Genomic DNA, 22,441 nt, shown 5'->3' with positions numbered 1-22,441 from the left:
TATGTGGGGAATTTTCAAGTTTTGATTGAGAGAAAATTTGGAGGGAAAAAGTTTCAAGATCCAAAAATGGTGAAAAAATGATTAACCTCCCAAATTCTGTTATGATTAGAGTATATATATGCTCTACTAATCACTCTCTAATCACACTTAAGCCAAATGTTAATGAAATGAATGAATTAGGGAGTGTTTTGGCAAATTGAGTTTTCACCCTATGCATGAAAATGCATGGTGAATAGTGCATGAATTTTCCTTCAAATTTACTCAAAAAATATGTTTTGAAGCAAGTTTCAAATGATGTTTGTAAGCCAATGCAAGTGAAATTATGTGTAAACCATGAATATTTCTCAAAATCACTTTTTCCCTCCACTTTTTAAAATTAAATCACTTGAAAAATGGACTTTTTATGTGATGAGTTTTCATGAAATGTGATGATGGATTATGATAGTACATGTCAAATGGAGTTTGCTCAAAAAAAGAACCACATGAATTGGCCTTGTGAATCAAGAGTTATGCCCCTTCGAAATTCAACTTTTTTGTGCTTAGATCAATCCATAACTTGCCAACCACAAATGAGAAATTCATGTTCTTGGAGTTTTTGGAAAGGTGAGAGCAAGATCTACAACTTTCATGTTGGACAAATTTTCATTTGAAGCTTCCTTGGACACGTGGCTTTGAAGTCCAAAACTTTCCATTTTTGGAAACTTCAATTACAAGTCACTTGCTATTTTTGGCAGTTTTTGTCCTGACTTGATTTTCTTCAGTTTTAAGCTTTGAGATGTCATTCAACACTTGTTCCAACATGAATGAAATGTATCCAACTCATTTCCACCTCCAAATCCATCAGATCATGTACAGTTGACCACAGTTGACTTTTCTGATTGATAGATGAATTTGGCTACGCACTGATCAAGTTGAGCCTCAAACTCTTGATGAAATGGCTCAAGGATAGAACCCTAGCCTCAATAATCTCAATAAAACCATGGAATGAACCCCACAGCCATCATAAACCTCATCTCCTGATTATGCCCTGATTGGCCCAATGCAACTGATTAGGGTTGACCAGTGGTCAAAACCCTAATCTCAAGGACTATGCTTCAATGTCCTGATGATACCAAACCATGATGATGATGATGTATCATTTCAATCAAGATGAAGACCAATATCCTTTGAGAATCACAAAACCCTAATTCACAGCCCAATCCTCAGATGGCCAATGATCAGTCAATAAACCCTAGGCTTGCACTTTGACTTTCTCATCTGCTGGACAAGACTTGGGAGAACGACTTGCACAATGTAACCACATGATATGCAATATGCAATGCCTAATGACCTAAAATGATATGTAATATGTTAAATGCTAGTCCCAAGAGAGGAGGGCAAATTTTGAGGTGTTACACAGTGATATAATCGTTACCTCTTGTGGCGATTGAAACCTTTGATGCAGTGCAGGTCTACGGAGCGATCACGAACGTTGAATGGTGACAACGCCTCTACTCAGTCCACACGAACGGATTCCTTCAATCTCAGTGCTAGCTGCTACGAATGAAGGCTTTGAGTGTGTGTGTGTGTGTGTGTGTGAGAGAGAGAGAGAGAGAAACGAAATTGTAACTGCACAAATGGTTCTGCACAAGGGTTCTATTTATAGAACCACTTGTGTGGGCTGCAAGCTAAAAAGCCCACTTAAGTGTATGTGGCCCATATCTTATAATATGCCAAAATCACTTAAGCGCGTGGTACCTTACCATATTTCGCATTCTACTTAAGTACACTGTACCTTACGATGTTCTACAATTCACTTAAGTGCACCGTACCTTACGGTGTTCCTTACTTACTCTATCTCTCATCAATCCGTCCTTTTGTGTGTGACCCTGTAGGTTTTTGTGGCATTGGAAATTATATTAAATCACGTATTTAACATAATAAACAGTGAGTGGTATCTAGCAACACATCACTGCTACCCAAGACCCAAAAATGTCATGTGATCTAACAAATCCTTTTGTGATAATACTTATGTGTACAATTACCCTTTTTCCCTTATGTCTATATTGAACAAAAGGCATAGACCGTGTCATCCTTGCCCAGTTCAATATTGGGCTCGTAGACATTTATCATGTTATGCAGGATGGGCATATTCCATCTAGGTCACTTATGTCCCTCAGCATGCTTCGTGGAGTACTCATCAACTGTCTTTATGGTCATCCAGTTACGGACAATGTTTGATCAGCAAAGGGTGGTATACACCATTATCACCATGAGAATAACTTATGACACTTAGCATAACATTCTATATAGTATTCTCATTGCGGGTCAATCCAGTATAAATATTACTCTCAATATTCATACTTATGTTTAAGACTTGATAACTCCTTATCCATGATCCATGAGATGTGATCATCAGTCTATATACATAATAGTCTTAATGCTTTAATGTTATCCCACTTCACAACAAAGCTCAACTACGGATACTTTAAGAGTAGTGTCCTTATGTTTAATGGGATCTCATGATTAAGTCACACTTGATACATTAAACAGACTAGCTATTCTAGGGACTTTATTAAACAAACATAATAAAGAAAAATCCTTTTATTATTAATAAATAATTCGATACAAGTACCAAAAGTATTGGCCTCTAGGGCTTACACCAACAATCTCCCACTAGCACTAGAGCCAATCAGGCATACCCCTAATGCCCATAGATCTAGTATGGCCATCATGCTTCTGCTGCGCAAGAGGCTTTGTCAGTGAGTCAACAATATTGTCAAGTGTAGGTACTCTGCATATTTTCACATCTCCTCTATCTATTATATCTCGAATGAGGTGATAACACCTAAGTATATGTTTGGATCGTTGTTGAGATCTAGGCTCCTTAGCTTGTGCGATAGCACCATTGTTATCACAATAGAGACCAATGGGATCCACAATGCTAGGAACTATGCCAAGTTCACTAATGAACTTTTTGATCCAAACAACTTCCTTTGTTTCACTTGAGGCAACAATATACTCGGCCTCAATTGTTGAATCAACAACTGTATCTTGCTTTGAACTTTTCTAGCTCACAGCGCCACCGTTTAAGCAAAACACATAACTAGATTGCGGTCTAAAGTCATCCTTATCTGTCTGGAAGCTAGCATCGGTGTATCCAATTACAGCAAGCTCTTCCTGACCTCTATATACCAAGAATGAGTCCTTAGTCCTTCTCAAATACTTAAGGATATTCTTGACAGCTACCCAATGAGCATCACCAAGATCAGATTGGTACCTACTCGTTACACTTAAAGCATATGAGACATCTGGTTGTGTACATAACATGGCATACATGATAGATCCTATTGCATATGCATATGGAATCTTATTCATGCGATCCCTTTCTTCTTTAGTTGAAGGGAATTGTGTTTTTTATAGACACAAGCCATGTTGCATAAGTATGAATCCTTTCTTGGAATCATGCATATTAAAGCGTCTCAGCACTTTTTCTATGTATGTACTCTGACTTAGGCCAAGCAGTTTTTGTGATCTATCTCTATATATCTTGATTCCTAATATATAGGCTGCTTCACTTAGGTCCTTCATAGAAAAGCATTTCCCTAACCAAGACTTTACTTGTTGCAGGGTAGAGACATCGTTTCCAATGAGTAATATGTCATCTACATATAATACCAGGAAAACGATCATGCTCCCACTAACTTCTTATAGACACAAGGCTCATCTTCGTTCTTGATGAATCCATATTGTTTTACTGTTTCATCAAAATGAAGATTCCAGCTTCTGGAAGCTTGCTTCAATCCATAGATTGATCTTTGTAACTTACATATCTTTTGGGCTTCTTCTGGTATGTCAAATCCATCAGGTTGTGTCATGTACACATCCTCAAGAAGATTCCCATTAAGGAAAGCAGTTTTGACATCCATCTGCTATATTTCATAATCATGATATGCAGTGATAGCAAGTAAAATCCAAACAGATTTAAGCATTGCAACTGGTGAAAAGGTTTCATCATAAGTCAACCCCATGAATTTGTTTATATCCTTTTGCAATCAGTCTTGCCTTATAGGTATGTACCTTACCATCCATGTCAGTCTTCTTTTTGAAGACCCACTTGCATCCTATAGGGTTAACTCCTACAGGAGGCTCTACCAAGGTCCAAACTTGGTTTGTGTACATGGAATCCATTTCAGATTTCATGGTTTCTAGCAACTTCTCAGACTCGGGACCAGTTATGGCCTCTTGGTTGGTCACATACTCATCTTGATCCATGAGTAATACATCACCTTGATCAGTTATGATATAGCCATATCTATCGGATAGGTGACATATCCTGCTTGACCTACGCTGGTCTTGTTCTACTTGAGCAGGTTGCTCTTCCACAACTACTTGTGTTTCCTGCTCTAATTCCTTCATAGGTGTATCAATGCTTTGTGATTCTTGAATTTCTTCAAGCTCTACTTTCCTCCCACTGATTCCTTTGTAAATAAAATCCTTTTCTAGGAAAACTCCAGTTCAAGCGACAAACACTTTTCCCTCCGAAGGATTGTAGAAGTAATACCCTCTTGTTTCTTTAGGATACCCCACAAATAAGCATTTGTCAGATTTGGGCTCAAGCTTAGTTGAAATTTTTCGTTTCACATAAACTTCGCAACCCCAAATCTTCATGTAAGACATATGTGGTTTCTTACCACTCCATATCTCATATGGTGTCTTCTTAACCTTTTTGGATGGAACACGGTTAAGTGTGTAAGCTGCTGTCAATAGTGCATTTCTCCAAAAGGAGTTTGGAAGATCGGCATGACTCATCATGGATCGGACCATGTCTAACAAAGTTAGATTTCTTCTCTCAGATACATCGTTCCATTGGGGTGTTCTAGGAGGAGTAAGTTGGGATAAGATTCCACACTCTTTCAAATGGTCATCAAACTCTAGGCTTAAATACTCACCACCTTGATCTGATCGAAGAGTTTTAATATTCTTACCTAGTTGGTTTTGTACTTCATTCTTGAATTCCTTGAACTTTTGAAAGGACTTTGATTTGTGTTTCATTAAATACACATAACCATATCTACTGAAATCATCAGTAAATGTGATGAAGTACTGAAAACCTCCTGTGGCTGGTATGTTCAGTGGTCCACATACATCAGTATGTATGAGGGTCAAAAGATCATCAGCTCTTTCACCTTTTTCTGTGAATGGAGACTTTGTCATCTTTCCAATTAAATAAGATCTGCATGTCTCATATGATTCATAATCAAAAGAGTCCAAGAGTCCATCTTTATGGAGTTTGGAAATGCGTATCTCATTTATGTGGCCTAATCGACAATGCCAAAGGTAAGTTAGATTTAACTCATTAGGTTTCATCCTTTTAGTATTAATGTCATAAATAGGCATTTCAAGATCAAGGAGATATAGTCCATTGTTCATTTGTGCAGTAGCATAGAATATATCATTCAAATAAATGGAGCAACAATTGTTCTTTATTATAAATGAAAAACCAAACTTATCTAAACAAGAAACAGAAATAATATTCCTGCTAATTGTAGGTACATAATAACAGTTCTCTGACTGAATTATTAAACCACTAGGTAAAGTCAATACATAAGTTCCTACGGCTAAAGCATCAACCTTTGCTCCATTGCCAACTCGTAGGTCAACTTCACCTTTTGCCAAATCTCTACTCCTTTTTAGCCCCTACACATTGGTACAAATGTGATAAACGCATCCAGTATCTAATACCCATGATGCAGAAGTGTAGCGGGGTATTCGTTACCTTTATGGTTTATTGACTAAACCAAAAGTAAACATACAATTCGAGTCGCCACCGCACTTTTATTTATCCAAAGGAAAGGCTAAAAAGCGAACAAAAGCCAAGTAAGAAGTTTTATCAAATCAAAAACTAATAAAAATGTCAGAGATCTAGGTAAGGGGGTTGGTTATGAAATGGGAAGGTTTTACGCACCCAAAACATCCTTAGTACTCTAAACGAACCTCTCTTTGCAAAATGTGTTGTAGGTTGGTGTTTGTGAAAATATGTGCAAAAGATTGGGGGGATGAGGAGAGAATAGATTATATTTACAAATTTGTTGTTTGAATGGATGAACCCATTGCCTACGTACCATCACAAAGGTAGGATCAAAACCTCGTAGTTCGGGGTAAAAATCTCAAAAGATTGGTGAATTGATTTGATCAAAAGCCTTAAGGTCTTTTGTTATCAAAGGGAGAAAACTCAACCTAAACCAACAATCCACCATGTGAGGAGAGCTTCAACATACTAGTGAGGGGTTAACCCTATAATAAGTATTGAAGACTTTTAGTCCAATCACTAAGGATGAGGTGAGATTTACATCAACCATTATGATAACTCAAACCTATGACTAATGTTTATGAAAAGGTTTTAACAAAGGTGGCCATTGGAACCACAAAAACAACTTGAAGTGAGTTATATTTACAAGTTAAATTTATTTACAAAATGAGGTCAAAGTTGGATTAAAGTTTATTCACAATGAGTATTTATGAAAAGAGTTTTGAAAAGTCAAAGGCTTAAGGCCTAGGTTTCTAATTTGAAACAAAGTCAAAGTTTGAAGAAAAAGATTTTTGGCTTGGGTTAGAGTGGAGAGAAGAAGAGAAGGGCTAGTCCTAAAGCATACAAAGATAAGAGGGAGAAGATAAAACCCTTGGAGTTCCTTTTCTTGGAATCATAGAGATGATTCAAGATGCTCCTTTCCTTTGGACTTAGCAACCACAATCAAGCAATCACACAATTTAGAATCAGGCTCCTAGGATCTCCATTTGGCTTGTCTCTCTTAACTTGGCTACTCATGACAATGGTCCTCCTTACTATCTCAAGATGGAATCTCTATCAAACAAGAGCAAACATCAAAAAGTTCACAACACAATAAGAGGAATGGACAAAGAATAAGTTTTGGAAAGGAAGTCGTTTGAAGTCATCTTTGAGATTTAGCATTCTAAAGGCATGAGGCCTAGTTGCTCTTCAACAAATTTAGCATTCTAAAGGCATGAGACCTAGTTGCTCATGAACTCCTTTAAGCATGGGTAAGTCCTAATTCTAAGTCCTTTCTCCTTTTTGCATTGGGTTCACACAAAACAAAAGCAAAACCAACACAAAACAACAATATATTTATATACAATAATGATCTCAGATGAGCAAAAGGAAAATGGCATAAACATAAAATATGTGCTCAAGTGAGCAAAATGAAAATCAATATGAATAAATAAGCAAGAAGTAAATTGCATTAAAGTAAATTGCAAGAAATTAAATGCTCAAATTAAAGTTAGTAATTAGTATGGTTATGTTAGTTTGTCATAAGACAATTTAGCGCTATGTTAAGCAATCGTAAGTGGACTAATGTAGTAGTCACACCTATCTGAGGTCGGTCAATAAAACTATAGGCAAATAAACACAAGTTAGAGATCATGACTAGTAAGCCAAGCTCCTAAAATTTGCCATGCCAAAAGAAAAGAGGAAATGCCTTGTATGGACTTTAGGTTTTTTTGCTTGACCAAGAAGCAACCTATCTTGGACACAAATCAACTCACTTGATCTTGGATCAAGTTGAGTTTGATTTGGATCAAAGAAGGTTAAACCTCTCATTTGTCAAGATCAACCATAAGACATTAACTCATTGGCCAAAAAGAAAAAAAAGAAATGGGATGAAGATGAAATGGATGGAAAGACCATTCAAATGTCAAACACAATTGGTCAAAAGTGAATCAAATCATCATCAACCAATGCTAAACAGAAGAGAAATGAAGGTTACAAGTCAACAAGTCAAACATATTTTTTTTGTATTTTTGAATTAAAATAAAATGTAAAATAAAATAAACAAAATATGGTCAAACCTCAAATTCAATTCAAATCAACTTCAACAAGTCCAATTAAATTCTCATAGGTCCAATATGGTCAAACAAGCTTTGACAAAAAAATTCAACAATTTTTGAAATCAGAAACTATTTAAAAACAATTAAAAACAATGAAAAATAACATAAATGAATTAAAATCTCACATAAATCTCAAATCAATTAAGAAATTGATGAGACTATTTTTCATTGACTTATCATGATCCATATATGTTAAGAAAATATTTTTGGATTTTTCAAATATCAGAATGTATTTTAAAATGAATTAAAACTATTAAAAACCAAATAATTCACACAAAATATTAAATGAAGTCACAAAAATAATTAAAAATCAAAATATGAAACTAGATTTTTCAAGAAATTTTTTGGCATTGGTCTCATATTTTTGTGACTTCAAATAAAATATTTATGAATTTTTGAAAATAAAAGGAATTAAATGGAATTAAATGGAATTAATCAGAAAATAAGAAGATAGCAAAAATGCGCAGCCACATGATCCTTTCATTAATTGACGTGGCAATGATCCTAGGGCTCAGAGGCGCGATCACACGATGCATTGGAGTCAAGCGCGCAACACCATGATTTAAAATAGGTCAGCATAATGAAAGGTCGTGATTAAAACATTTGAGCAAGATCCAATGATCCTGAAGCTACCATGTGGGGATGGTGGTGGAAACCACCATCTTCTCCAGCGATCTAACCAGATCTGGCCACCACGCGCAGGAAATAAAACCTCAATGAAAATGAAAAAAGAAGGTATCAAAATGAAGCTGAGGTGATGTACATCACCCCTGTAACCATGGATCCTCCTCAAAGTTCCTATTTAGAGAGAAACATGAGCTTGAAGATCATGGTACATGAACTGAAATGGCACGATTTGCAAAATTAAGACCACCATTGGCCTGCCTCATGCTTGAGGACTTCAGAAAACAACACAAACCAAAGAAATTCACATCATATAGCAAGATCTAGATCAAGAAAAATTGAGGTTCTACCTCTGAAATGCAGCTTCAAACAGCACGAATTGTCCAAGCTCTTGATCCAATCTTGCTCTGGAAGTGTGATGGTGATGCAAGGTTAAGGAATTGAGCTGTGAAGATCAACTAATGATGTTGAAATTCAAGCTTGAAATTGAAAATGAAAACTAAAAATTCCTTTGGTGAGGGTTTGGTTTTCAATTCAGCAGCACTTCAGATCTCCTTGTGGTTACCATTTGAATGAGATTGCACTTCTATTTATAGCTGGAATGGATGCAAGGCAATGCTTGGCTCGTGTGCATGGAATTTGGATCCTCCATGCATAAGCCTGTACAGGCGCGTGTGAGGCCCAAGAATGAACACAAATCCATGTTGAACTCATATGTAATTGAATTGGACGTGCACAAGGGGCTGCATAAGCTTGCACATGAAGTTTCAAAGTGAAATGCAAGAATGCACATAAACATTAAGCTCTTCGAAACTCACTCATGGAAGATCCAAAAAATTAATGTGAGTAATGGTTAGAAAGCCCTTGAAATGAGGAACAAAATTCATGTTGGGCAAAGATTCATTTGGAGTTTGGAAATTTATGAAAACTGGCTGTGAAGTTTTGGGTACAAAACATGTCTAGGTTCCCTTTGAAATTTTTTGTCAAAAGCAAGCATCTTCAAGCCCTTATGTTTCAATGATACAAGCCTCAAATGGAAACATCTCCAACATAAAAGTTGTATAAAATTTCACGATGATCAATTTAGACTTAAATTTTGCATCATTTGGATTTTTCATGAGAAAGTTATGGGCACTTGAAGTTGGACATTTTTCAAACTCAATGACTTTGGTCCAAAGTGACCTATAATGTTTTGTATTATCACATGTATTTATTTTAGGATTATTGATCGCGACTTTATGAGTCTATCGGGGTACTAACTGCAAGCGCACAGTCTAATCGTGTAGTTTTAAAAGATATCGATCCCATAAGGACTTAATGAATCGATCTACCGTTTTTCTAGGGTTACTGTGTAAAGCTAAGGCGGATGATACTTTAATGATTAGGAAAAAAATAAAACTAAATTTGGATCTAGATAAAATATCAAATAATATGGATATCGGTATGTAGTTCGTCGTATTTGGGGAATCAAATCTTCGTTGGTCTTTTTCTTCATTTTAAAATAAGTCTTTTCAGTAGACACTATTAATTAAAAGTCTTTTCCTCAAACTCTCGCTCTGTTGAATTAGACTATGACTTTATATTTTAACGTACGCTCTCACTATTTCGTTAAGTCTAAAATCACTTTTGAAAATAATAGAATCTATAGAAACTCTTTTTGAGAAAATACTAACCGTTTAAACGCCCTCGTCTCAAACTCTCGCTCTGTTGACTTAGATTATATGATTAAACTTAAATGCTTAACTCTCGTCCTCACATTTAACTTTTTAAAATAATTTTTGAAAATAATTAGAATTTAATTAACCTTAAAAATTGCTTTTGCCCTGATTTAAAGTTAATGTTCAATTTACACTATCCAGTTAAAAACTCAAACTGTCGTTCTATTGATTTTAACTTCTTTATGTCTTTTACTCTCGTACAAAAACCTTGGTATTAACTTTGTAAATTGAGACCAGAAAAAGAGTGACTATATTCTGAAATAAATTTAAACCAACTCAATTTAGATTCCTTTATTCCGCTTACTCTACATACCGATATCTAAGTTAATTAGCCAGACATGATAAACATGCATAAACAATAATCATGCATAAATACGGCCATATCAAACAAACGACATATATAAACAGCGGAACAAAGCATATGTAAATTAAAACGATAAATCAATTAATTAATGAACCTGGAAAAATACTAGAAATCTGGCTTTTATCTCTTACGCTTCGATGCTCGAACACCCCACCACAAGTCGGTTGGATTTGTTCTTCACAATTCTCGATCAGATAGGAAAATAAAAACAAGGAAATAAAATACTATGATCTAACGTAAGGTTAGATCCAGTAAAAATCACGTAATAGTTTCCGGTGTAGAAACTATCGTGAGAAAGTAAATTGTATGCTTCGGAAATTAAACTAGAAAAAAAAGGAAATAAATTGCTTGAAAAATTAGAATGCTGGAAAAATTGTACGGAGCAGAGAGAGTGCTTCCATTGGCTTTTGTGAGGTTTATTTATATTAACCTCCCAAGATAACCGTCTCCTAGAATGTGTCTTCAGTATGGTTCAAAGCGTCTCCGAGTGCATGAGAGAATTTAGGGGAAACCGTCCACTCAGTTACGCACGTAAAGCCCAAAATATAGGAGTGGAATGTGTGACGTCCGTCACACTATGTGTTACGGTCGTAACACTAGGTCTTAGGACGTGGCGATCAGCACGTGCTTGTTGCGGTCGTGACAGCAATTTATTTTGTTCCAAACGTGGGCTGGGCTTTGGTGCTTCAGCTTGCTGCTTTTCCTAGAAAATCTTCTTTTTGCACCCCTTTTCTTTCTTTTTCACATGTGCTTTAAATAATGATACCTAAAATAAATAATAAGAAAATGCCGAGTAATATCGAATAATATAAAATAAATTGAATCAAATAAAGATATAATTTAATTTAAATCAAGTCTAAAAAGGTGATATAGTTTCATGTTATCAAACTCCCCCACACTTAGACTTTTGCTTGTCCTCAAGCAAGAAACAATGTGGAAATCGATTTTTTTTTAATTTTAATATTAGCCAGATGAAATTTCCAAACACACATCAATTCGTAATATGTTGCAAGTAAATCTCGTTAGAAATAACCTGAGTTTAATCTTAACATCAAAAACTACCGTAACAACACTAAACAATCCCACTTTATGCAAACCAGTTCGAGTCATGCTATTATAGCTCAGCCTAGTTCTTTTACTCTTATTTCACCCTTTTTCATTCGAGTGAAATCACATTAAGCCTTTTATCTTTTCGCGCACATAGTGGAGTAACCGGTTAGCGATTCTGATCCCCTTTTAGTTAGAAGTTCTGGTACATAAGTTGGATAACTTCTTTATTTAGTCTATTGCAAATTGCGGGGGATTGGACCGTAGTCCGCCCTACCAAGTTCAGCACCAGAAACCGCCGAACCAACTCACAATGGATCGTTCATACTATGTTTTTGTAGGGTCCGCAACCTTTGGATTAAATGATCGGGTAAGGATCACCTAACTTAATTAGTGCATTTCCTGATTTTTAATATGTTGTTTTGGGAATCATTCACTTGTATTCATCGGCTCTCCACGTAGTTTGCTATTAAGATGGTGCCGACTTCTTGTATAAACTACTCGGGGTTACTATAAAACTAAAAGTTCAAGGAATTGGTATAATAGGTACTTAAACTGATCTAACATGCTGAGATTTTTAGAGTGTTGGGGCGGTAATAATTTTGTCTTAATTTCACTCAAGTTTTATAAAATAAGCAACCTTTATACTTATTGAGTGTGTTGAATTTTGTTATGGATCAAGAAAATTGAGGAGAATAGATAATAAAAATTTTCACACTAGGGACTTGACTTAAGAAAAAAAAATTATTATTGAAAGGGAAATAACATACTTGAAAGGGAAATAAACATACTGATAGGAAATCTTAACATGAATGAAACAAAGTTTTCCCCCCTACACTTAAATGAAACATTGTCCCCAATGTTTCAAAAAAGCGAAAAAAAGGAAAAAAATGGTATCCAAACTCAATTCTGCCTGCGTCCTCTTGTTCTCGGACCCGGTGATCGTTCACATACTGCCAAGTCATCAAACCTGTTAAGCAAGTCAGTGAACCTTTGGTCGGTTATTGCATTCCTCTCTTGTTGTTGTTGTTGCATCTGGCGCATCAGTTGCATTACTTCGTTATTCTGCGCATGCATGGCATCAAGCCGTCGGTCTTGATGTTCAATAGCATCCATGATGTCATCATTTGTTGCAGGCCTTCTTCTTCGATGACGTCGGAAGGATGGACCAGCTACATTATCGGAAGGATTATGTGGGACAGAATGTTGTTCAGTACCTTGATCACCTTGCTCCATTTCATCAAACTCGTCTGGGGGCGGGTTTGCTTGTGTAGGCATGGTAGGTTCGGGAGCATTCAAATCGTAGATGAATCTGTTGGGGTTAGTAACATCGGTGAGTGCAATGTTGGGCAAAATGACGCTTGGGATTTCTTGGTTATTCACCATAAGATAATAATTCCCGCCTACCCTATTTTTGATTAAGCGGCAGGAGCGACAATAGCTGATATCCATAAACAGGGGTGGCAAAGATTGTAAACTCTGAAGTCGGTCCCCTAAATTTAAACCGAGTGCGATGGTGGTTATTAATCCTCCAATCACAAAAGGTTGATTGCCTCGAGCACAAAGGGTACGGATATGGTGAAGTAAGAAAGAGGCGGCGTTGACCCTTGTATTTGCTGAAAAGATGCAGTGTAGGAAGAATAATTCTTTCGCGTTAACTTTGCTGTTGTTGGCTCTTCCAAAGATGGTGTTTTGCAAAATACGGACAAAATACCGGATAGTGGGGTTGTGTATGTGTGAAGCAAGTAATGCATCCCAATTGGTGGTTACCACACCGGATATTTTTCCAAAAAGTTCGAATGCGATCGTGTTCCACTCTGAGTTTGGAGGGATTCTTGGGTGGACGTCGTCTCCTTCAGGAAAACGTAGCATGGCACTCAACTGTTCTTGAGATAGTGCGTACTCAGTGTTGAACATACGGAATTTTGCAACACTGGTTAAGTACTCGTCCTCACCGGTTGGAGTGGTGTATGAATAAGAGCTTAAAAACTCGAAGGTGAGTGATGAGTATGTTGGATGATTTTATATGCACAGAAAAGTTAAATCGGATAGCCTAAGCAGCCATTGCACTCCTTGATGTAATCCCAATTCTTGTAAGCAATTGAAATCTGGGTATCTGGTAGATGTGACACCGTGTATCTGGAAACGAACAAACTGCTCCCGTTGATAGTTACTATCTTCAGTTCGGAAAATAATATTTCCAAATTGCATTTCTTGATGTTGGTTCTCCGCCATTTTGATTGGTAGGTAGAAAAAAAGGAAAAAGGAAGAGGGGATGAAATTTTTTTGTATAGAATGGTTTTTGGGATGATGTGGTGTAGGAAGAAAATGTGGTGAAGGTATTTAAAGAAAGAGTTTTGAAATGGGGAGGAGAAGTTGGTGAGAGAAAAAAAATTAATGGGGATAACGGTCATGACATGGTTACGAGGCAGCAATGTGTCACGTTCGTGACAGCATAACGGTCAAAAACATTTACGAGAAAGCAAGTTGTCACGTTCGTGACAGCATGCGTGACGGGCGTCATGGGGGTGTTGCGACCGTGACAGCATGCGTGACGCTCGTCACACCTCTGATCATGCAACGGTCAAAACGTTGATCACGATGCAGGGTGGCAGCATGCATTGGTTAAAATTTGTGACAAGTTTTGTTTTATTATTATTATTATTTTATTTTATTTTTATTTTTATTTTTTATTTTTTTTTTCTTTTTGAATTGCCATGACCATAAATATCAATGCTACTTTGACTTTATAAGTTGTGTCATGGATGCTACTTTACTACACCATAGAATATATTTTTTTTCTCTAATAAGCAAAAATACAGGTGGTAGTATATAATATTAGGAGTAGTGTATACTTGTACGTGATCAGAAATTTAGCATGTAAGTAGGAGCATACAATATATATCAGCATTGGTAATTTTAGACAGTGCATAAATCAAAATGTAATTTAATTTAACCAATAATGCCAGTAGCTTCATAAAAATAAACATAATGTAATATTTGACTGAAGATAAAATAAAACATGCGGAAAAAAAATCCTAAGATTAAAAATATTGTCAAACGAAACTATAAATTTCCTAAGACTAAAACTAGTTAACTGCAATTCTTCTAGCCACTTGTAGAATCTCTCGTCGGAGGAGCAAAGGAATTGACACGGTGTAGCAACTCGTGAAATTGATTTGTCATTCTACTCATGTGTTCCATAAATTCATGTCCCATCATAGTTAACTCTTCTCTAATGGCATCTTGTTCTGACATCAAAGCTTGAATAGCGGTATTATAATCAGTTCCGGGCATATGATGTCTAAAATCAGGTACTGCCGATTCTGCGGACGAGATAGGATGAGGTGGAGAGGCAGCATCATGGTAACCAGTTGGTGTCTGCGGATCAAACTCAGCATTAGGAATCTGGTTGTCAAGAATCTCATAATCTTGGATGGTTTCAACAGATCTAACAGGAGAAGGCATTCCATCCAGGTTGTAGAGCCAATTATTTCGGTTATGGACACTAGTCATCGGGCTAGGCATGGTGAATAGGTAAAAAGCTTGGTTGTTAATTAATAGTTCAAACTCTTCAGGTCCAAGGTTTCCTATGAACATAGTGTTGAAAAGGAAATTTATATTCATAGGCTGAATACCGCAAAAAGGGTTCAAATCAAGCATGGGTTGGCGCAATCCAATAGCATTAGCAATCGTAGTTATCAATCCCCCTATTTGAATCGGTGCACGGTCATCTTGAATAAGGAGGTCAAAACTCGCCAACATATAAGTGGCACCATTCACTGGACGATTCTGGGAAGCACAAAATATTATGAAAAGTTCATCACGTGATACTGTGGTAATGTTTGAACTTTTCCCAAAAAGAGTGTGTGTTAGGATCTTGTGGAAATAACGAAAAGCTGGGTTATATATGTTTCCAGAAAGAAACTCATGTTCCTCAGGTTCGTCATTTCCCGTCAAACTTCCCCAAAAATGCTCAAGCTCTCGATATTCAAAGAGGTCCTCTTGGTTCATGGTGAATGTGTCAAAAGAAGTAGGGAACCCTAAGAGGTTAGTAAATTCTCTAATGTTATACTGATACTCCATATTGAACATCCTGAATTGAATGAAACCTCGGTTTATTCCTTTTCCATGGTTCGGTAAATAAATCAGGGAGCTAAGGAATTCTAGAGTTAGCCTCCGGTAAGTAACAAATTGTCTCTGAATAGGAGTGGTTTCCCACCCTATTTGATTCAGCAGATATAGGACACTATCTCTTAGCCCAAGTACAGTCATTGCACAATCATCAGCATAAAAATTTGGGTGCATCTCTCTCTCAGCAAGTTCTTCAAATTTTTGTCTCTGAGCTCTCCCTCGAAAATTAATACCCATGTGATCAATATGTGTCATCAGGTCAGTGTTAACTAAAGAAAAGAAAAACAAGAATTTTGGTCAGGATTTGGCCAGATGCCGAAAGAAGAAAAGAAGAAAAGAAGAAAAATTTAATAAAATAAAGAAAACGAAGAATGAAAATCAAAAGAATAATCAAATAAAAAAAAATTTGTGGGTTGTCTCCCACGAAGCGCTTTGTTTAATGTCGCAAGCTCGACAGAAAACTATTAAATGTTAATCTATTAATTTTGGAGACAATACGTCTAAGTGCAGGACTTGCGAGTCTTCATTGTTTTCAGCATAATGATAATGTTTTAGACGTTGCCCGTTTACGATAAATGATTCAGTAGATTTTCCTTTAATTTCGACAGCCCCACTAGAAAAGACATTAGTGACTTTGAAAGGGCCAGACCACCTAGAGCGTAGTTTTCCTGGGAATAACTTAAGTCTAGAGTTAAACAATAGGACTACATCGTCTTGTTTGAAAGTTTTCCTTGATATACGTTTATCATGCCATTTTTTCATTCTTTCCTTGTAGATTTTAGCATTTTCATATGCATCTTGTCTAAGTTCCTCTAATTCGTTTATATCTAGAATTCGCTTTTCACCGGCGGCCTTATAGTTTAAATTTAAATTTTTAATAGCCCAATAGGCCTTATGTTCTAACTCCACTGGGAGGTGACATGATTTACCATAAATAAGCTTAAATGGGGTTGTTCCTATGGGAGTTTTGTAAGTGGTTCGATATGCTCATAAAGCTTCGGGTAATTTTGATGACCAGTCTTTCCTCGATGTAGCGACAATTTTTTCCAATATCTGTTTAATTTCTCTATTAGACACTTCCACTTGTCCACTAGTTTGAGGATGGTAAGGTGTTGCTACTCGATGTTTTACACCATACTTAAACAATAATTTTTCGAGTATTTTAGATATGAAATGAGATCCACCGTCACTGATGACTATTCTTGGGACACCAAATCTTGGAAAGATTATATTCTTAAAGAGTTTAATTACTACTCGTGTGTCGTTTGTTGGAGAAGCTATAGCCTCAATCCATTTTGATACGTAGTCAACCGCTACGAGTATGTACTTGTTACCAAAAGAAGGTGGAAAAGGTCCCATGAAATCTATTCCCCACACATCGAAAATTTCTACTTCCAAAATGCCTTTTTGTGGCATTTCGTCACGTCTAGATATGTTTCCTGTGCGTTGACACCTATCGCATTTCTTGACAGCGGTATGTACATCCTTCCATATGTTTGGCCAATAAAGACCGGCTTGTAGGATTTTAGAGCAGGTTTTGGATGTACTTGCATGTCCACCATAAGGAGCGGAATGGCAATGTTGGATTATACTTTCTACCTCTTCTTCAGGTATACAGCGACGGAAAATACCATCGGAGCCTCTTTTGAAAAGTAAAGGGTCGTCCCAGTAATAATGTTTTATGTCATGGAAGAATCGTTTCTTTTGTTGGTAGGATAAATCAAGTGGAACCACTCCGGCGACTAAATAATTGACAAAATCAGCGTACCATGGTGTAACGCATACAGCCAAGGTGGTCTCTACCTGTTTGTCAGCTCTATTTTCTTCCAAATTAGTTATAAATTTATCGTACGAGAAATCATCGTTGATCGATGTTCTTTCCGGTTCCAGGTTTTCGAGTCTAGAGAGGTGATCTGCTACTACGTTTTCAGTTCCTTTTTTATCTTTGATTTCCAAATCAAATTCTTGTAGCAACAAGATCCACCTTAGGAGTCTAGGTTTAGCGTCCTTTTTTGTTAAGAGGTACTTAATGGCAGCGTGATCAGTGTAAACGATTATTTTAGCTCCGACCAAGTAGGAACGAAATTTATCTAGTGCAAATACTACTGCTAAAAGTTCTTTCTCGGTCGTGGCGTAATTCATTTGCGCTTCATCTAGAGTTCTACTCGCATAATATATGACGTGAAGTTTTTTATCCTTTCGTTGTCCTAAAACAGCGCCTACGGTGTAGTCACTTGCGTCACACATTATTTCGAAAGGTTTATTCCAATCCGGGGTCTGCATTATGGGCGTGGAGATCAATGCTTATTTAAGTGTTTGAAATGCTTCTAAACATTTATTGTCGAAGATGAATTCAGCGTCTTTCATTAATAATTCGGTTAAAGATTTAGTTATTTTAGAGAAATCTTTATTGAATCGTCGGTAAAAACCGGCATGTTCTAAGAAGCTTCATATTTCCCTCACAGTTTTCGGAGGTTGAAGGTTTTCGATTACTTCTATTTTGGCTTTGTCTACTTCAATTCCTCTATTTGATATGATGTGTCCTAAAACAATTCCTTCTTGTACCATAAAGTGACATTTTTCCCAATTAAGTACTAGGTTTACTTTTACACATCGTTCTAGAACTCTTTCTAGGTTTTCAAGACATTCTTCGAAACTTTGCCCGCATACGGAAAAGTCATCCATAAAGACTTCCATGATGTTTTCGAGAAAATCGGCGAATATTGCCATCATGCACCTTTGGAAAGTTGCAGGAGCATTGCACAAGCCAAACGGCATTCGTCGGTAAGCGAAGGTACCAAAAGGACATGTGAACGTTGTCTTTTCTTGGTCATCAGGATGAATCGGTATTTGAAAGAAACCTGAGTAACTGTCCAGATAGCAGAAATGAGAATGCTTAGCTAGTCGTTCTAACATCTGGTCTATGAATGGTAAAGGAAAATGATCTTTTCGTGTTGCTTTGTTTAGCTTTCTATAATCAATGCACATTCTCCATCCCGATTCAATTCGTTTGGTTATAGTTTCTCCTTTTTCATTTTCGATCACTGTTATACCTCCTTTCTTTGGTACTACGTGTACAGGACTAACCCATTTGCTATCGGATATAGGATATATGATACCTGCCTCTAATAACTTCGTTACTTCCTTCTTCACTACCTCACTCATGATCGGGTTTAGTCTCCTCTGATGTTCCCTAGAAGTCTTACAGTCTTCTTCTAGCATGATGCGGTGCATACAAATAGAAGGACTTATCCCTTTAAGATCGGTGATGTTGTATCCTAATGCGGTTGGATATTTTCTTAAGATATGTAGGAGTTTTTTGGTTTCAAGTTTTCCTAGGTCTGCATTGACTATTACTGGTCGTTCAAGTTCTAAGTCTAGGAATTCATATCTCGGATTTTTGGGAAGTGTTTTCAGGTCGAGGGTTGGTTTCTTAAGGCATTGCGTAGGATCTGATGTTATTGCTAAACATTGGTTCAGTCTGTCTTCTACACGATAGTCAGACAAATCGTCATTTTCGAATTCTGTTTCTTTTATGCATTCATCGATGATATCCATGAAGTAACATGTGTCTTCTATCGCAGGTGCTTTCAAAAATTGGGAAAGAATAAACTCAATTTTCTCTTCTCCTACTTCGAAAGTGAGTCGTCCTCGTTTTACGTCTATGATAGCACCGACAGTTGCTAAGAAGGGTCTTCCCAATATAATGGGGGTAACTTCATCTTCTCTTATGTCCATAATTATAAAATCGGTGGGAATGTAGAATTGACCTATGCGTACGGGAACGTTTTCAAGAATTCCTACGGGATATTTAACGGAACGATCTGCTAATTGCACAGACATTTTAGTTGGTCTTAATTCTCCCATTTCAAGTTTCTTGCATATGGACAAGGGCATAACACTGATACCGTCTCCTAAATCGCATAAAGCTTTGTCTATGACAAATTTTCCTATATGACAGAGTATAGAAAAACTACCAGGATCTTTAAGTTTAGGAGGCATATTTTGGATTATTGCGCTACACTCAGCAGTGAGTGTAACGGTTTCGTTATCTTCAAGTTTCTTTTTATTAGATAAAAATTCTTTTAAGAACTTAGCATATGAGGGCATTTGTGTAATAGCTTCTGTAAAAGGAATTGTGATGTTTAATTGTTTCAGTAGGTCAACAAATTTTTTTAATTGGCCTGCGTTTTTGGTTTTAATTAGCCTTTGAGGATAAGGGATAGGTCGTTTGTAAGGCGGTGGGGGTACATAAGGTTCTTTTTTTTCTACGGTTTCCTTGTTACACTCTTCCTTTTCCTTAGGTTTACCTTCTTCCTCAGTTGACTTTTTAGAGTTTTGGTTCTCAATCCTTGGGTCAGATGGTCCTTCTACCTCTGTACCACTTCGTAATATAATTGCATGAGCGTGGCCTTTCGGATTAGGTTGTGGCTGTCCAGGAAATGTACCAGTTGGGGCAGCAGTAGACGCTTGTTGTTGAGCTACTTGCGAGATTTGTGTTTCAAGCATTTTGTTATGGGTAGCCAGGGCATCTACTTTACTTGCTAGTTGTTTAATCTGTTCGCTAGTGTGTACATTCTGGTTTAAGAACTCTTTATTGGTTTGCTGTTGAGAAGCTATGAAGTTCTCCATCATGATTTCCAAGTTGGATTTCCTAGGAACGTTATTGTTAGGTGTAGATGGGGTCGGCTTTTGATATCCAGGTGGTACAGCTGGAGCTTGACTGGGAGCTTGACCTGGTGCGTATAAAGCGTTGTTACTTTTATACGAGAAATTAGGATGGTTCTTCCAATTTGAGTTATAGGTATTCGAGTAAGGATTTCCTTAAGCGCACAACCGGCGGCGGCGTCTATTGTTAACCTTGTGTTGTACAAGAGACCATTGTAGAAGGTGTGAATTACTAACCAGTCCTCTAAACCATGGTGTGGGCAAAGTCTCATCATGTCCTTGTATCTTTCCCATGCTTCGAAAAGAGATTCGTTATCCTTTTGCTTAAATCCATTTATCTGGGCTCTCAACATAGCTGTTTTGCTTCGAGGAAAATATCGGGCAAGAAAGACTTTCTTCGACTCATTCCATGTGGTGACTGAGTTGGAAGGAAGAGACTGAAGCCATCTTCTAGCTTTATCTCTTAACGAGAAAGGAAAGAGACGAAGTCGAATTGCCTCTGAAGTGACACCATTAGCTTTAACAGTGTCAGCGTATTGGACAAATACGGATAAATGAAGGTTTGGATCCTCGGTAGGATTTCCAGAAAATTGATTCTGTTGCACTGCCTGCAACAGCGAAGGTTTAAGTTCGAAGTTGTTCGCTTCGATTGCGGGTGGAGCAATACTCGAATGCGGCTCATCCTGCGATGGAGCAGCGTAATCTCGAAGAGCACGAGCTGGTTCGGCCATCGCTGGTATCGTTAAAGGAAGGAGATTTTTGAGATCAGGAACTTCGATTGGAGGAAGATTGTTTCTAGCACGATACTCCCGAATTCGTCGTAATAATCGGAGATATCGTTCGACGTCGTTGATTCGTAAGTAGTACGGCTCGCCTTATGAGCGAGTGTGTGGCATACAAATCAACGAAAAAGGGAAAAAATAAAAATTTCCTTAGTCTCTACAGCGTAACAGAAGAGTTACGATATCGACTAAATAAAAGTCCCCGACAACGGCGCCAAAAACTTGATCGCGACTTTATGAGTTTATCGGGGTACTAACTGCAAGCGCACAGTCTAATCGCGTAGTTTTAAAAGATATCGATCCCACAGGGACTTAATGAATCGATCTACCGTTTTTCTAGGGTTACTGCGTAAAGCTAAGGCGGATGATACTTTAATGATTAGGAAAAAAATAAAACTAAATTTGGATCTAGATAAAATATCAAATAATATGGATATCAGTATGTAGTTCGTCGTATTTGGGGAATCAAATCTTCGTTGGTCTTTTTCTTCATTTTAAAATAAGTCTTTTCAGTAGACACTATTAACTAAAAGTATTTTCCTCAAACTCTCGCTCTGTTGAATTAGACTATGACTTTATATTTTAACATACGCTCTCACTATTTCGTTAAGTCTAAAATCACTTTTGAAAATAATAGAATATATAGAAACTCTTTTTGAGAAAATACTAACCGTTTAAACGCCCTCGTCTCAAACTCTCGCTCTGTTGACTTAGATTATATGATTAAACTTAAATGCTTAACTCTCGTCCTCACATTTAACTTTTAAAAATAATTTTTGAAAATAATTAGAATTTAATTAACCTTAAAAATTGCTTTCGCCCTGATTTAAAGTTAATGTTCAATTTACACTGTCCAGTTAAAAACTCAAACCGTCGTTCTATTGATTTTAACTTCTTTATGTCTTTTACTCTCGTACAAAAACCTTGGTATTAACTTTGTAAATTGAGACCAGAAAAAGAGTGACTATATTCTGAAATAAATTTAAACCAACTCAATTTAGATTCCTTTATTCCGCTTACTCTACATACCGATATCTAAGTTAATTAGCCAGACATGATAAACATGCATAAACAATAATCATGCATAAATACGGCCATATCAAACAAACGACATATATAAACAGCGGAACAAAGCATATGTAAATTAAAACGATAAATCAATTAATTAATGAACCTGGAAAAATACTAGAAATCTGGCTTTTATCTCTTACGCTTCG

The 22,441-nt window shown here is 36.8% G+C and overlaps 1 non-coding gene across 1 annotated transcript; it reads left to right on the top strand.

Annotated features, from left to right (window-relative positions):
- Positions 1-20,688: 20,688 nt before the first annotated feature.
- LOC127109896 (small nucleolar RNA R71) lies at positions 20,689-20,795 on the top strand. Its single transcript, XR_007797142.1, has one exon. It is a non-coding gene; the product is annotated as a small nucleolar RNA R71 (small nucleolar RNA).
- The last annotated feature ends 1,646 nt before the right edge of the window (positions 20,796-22,441 follow it).

This window comes from Lathyrus oleraceus, chromosome 7 (genome assembly GCF_024323335.1).
Source record: "Lathyrus oleraceus cultivar Zhongwan6 chromosome 7, CAAS_Psat_ZW6_1.0, whole genome shotgun sequence".
NCBI classification, from domain to species: Eukaryota; Viridiplantae; Streptophyta; class Magnoliopsida; order Fabales; family Fabaceae; genus Lathyrus; species Lathyrus oleraceus.
Note: the sequence above shows the minus strand (reverse complement) of the source record. Positions and strands in the feature narration are given on the sequence as shown.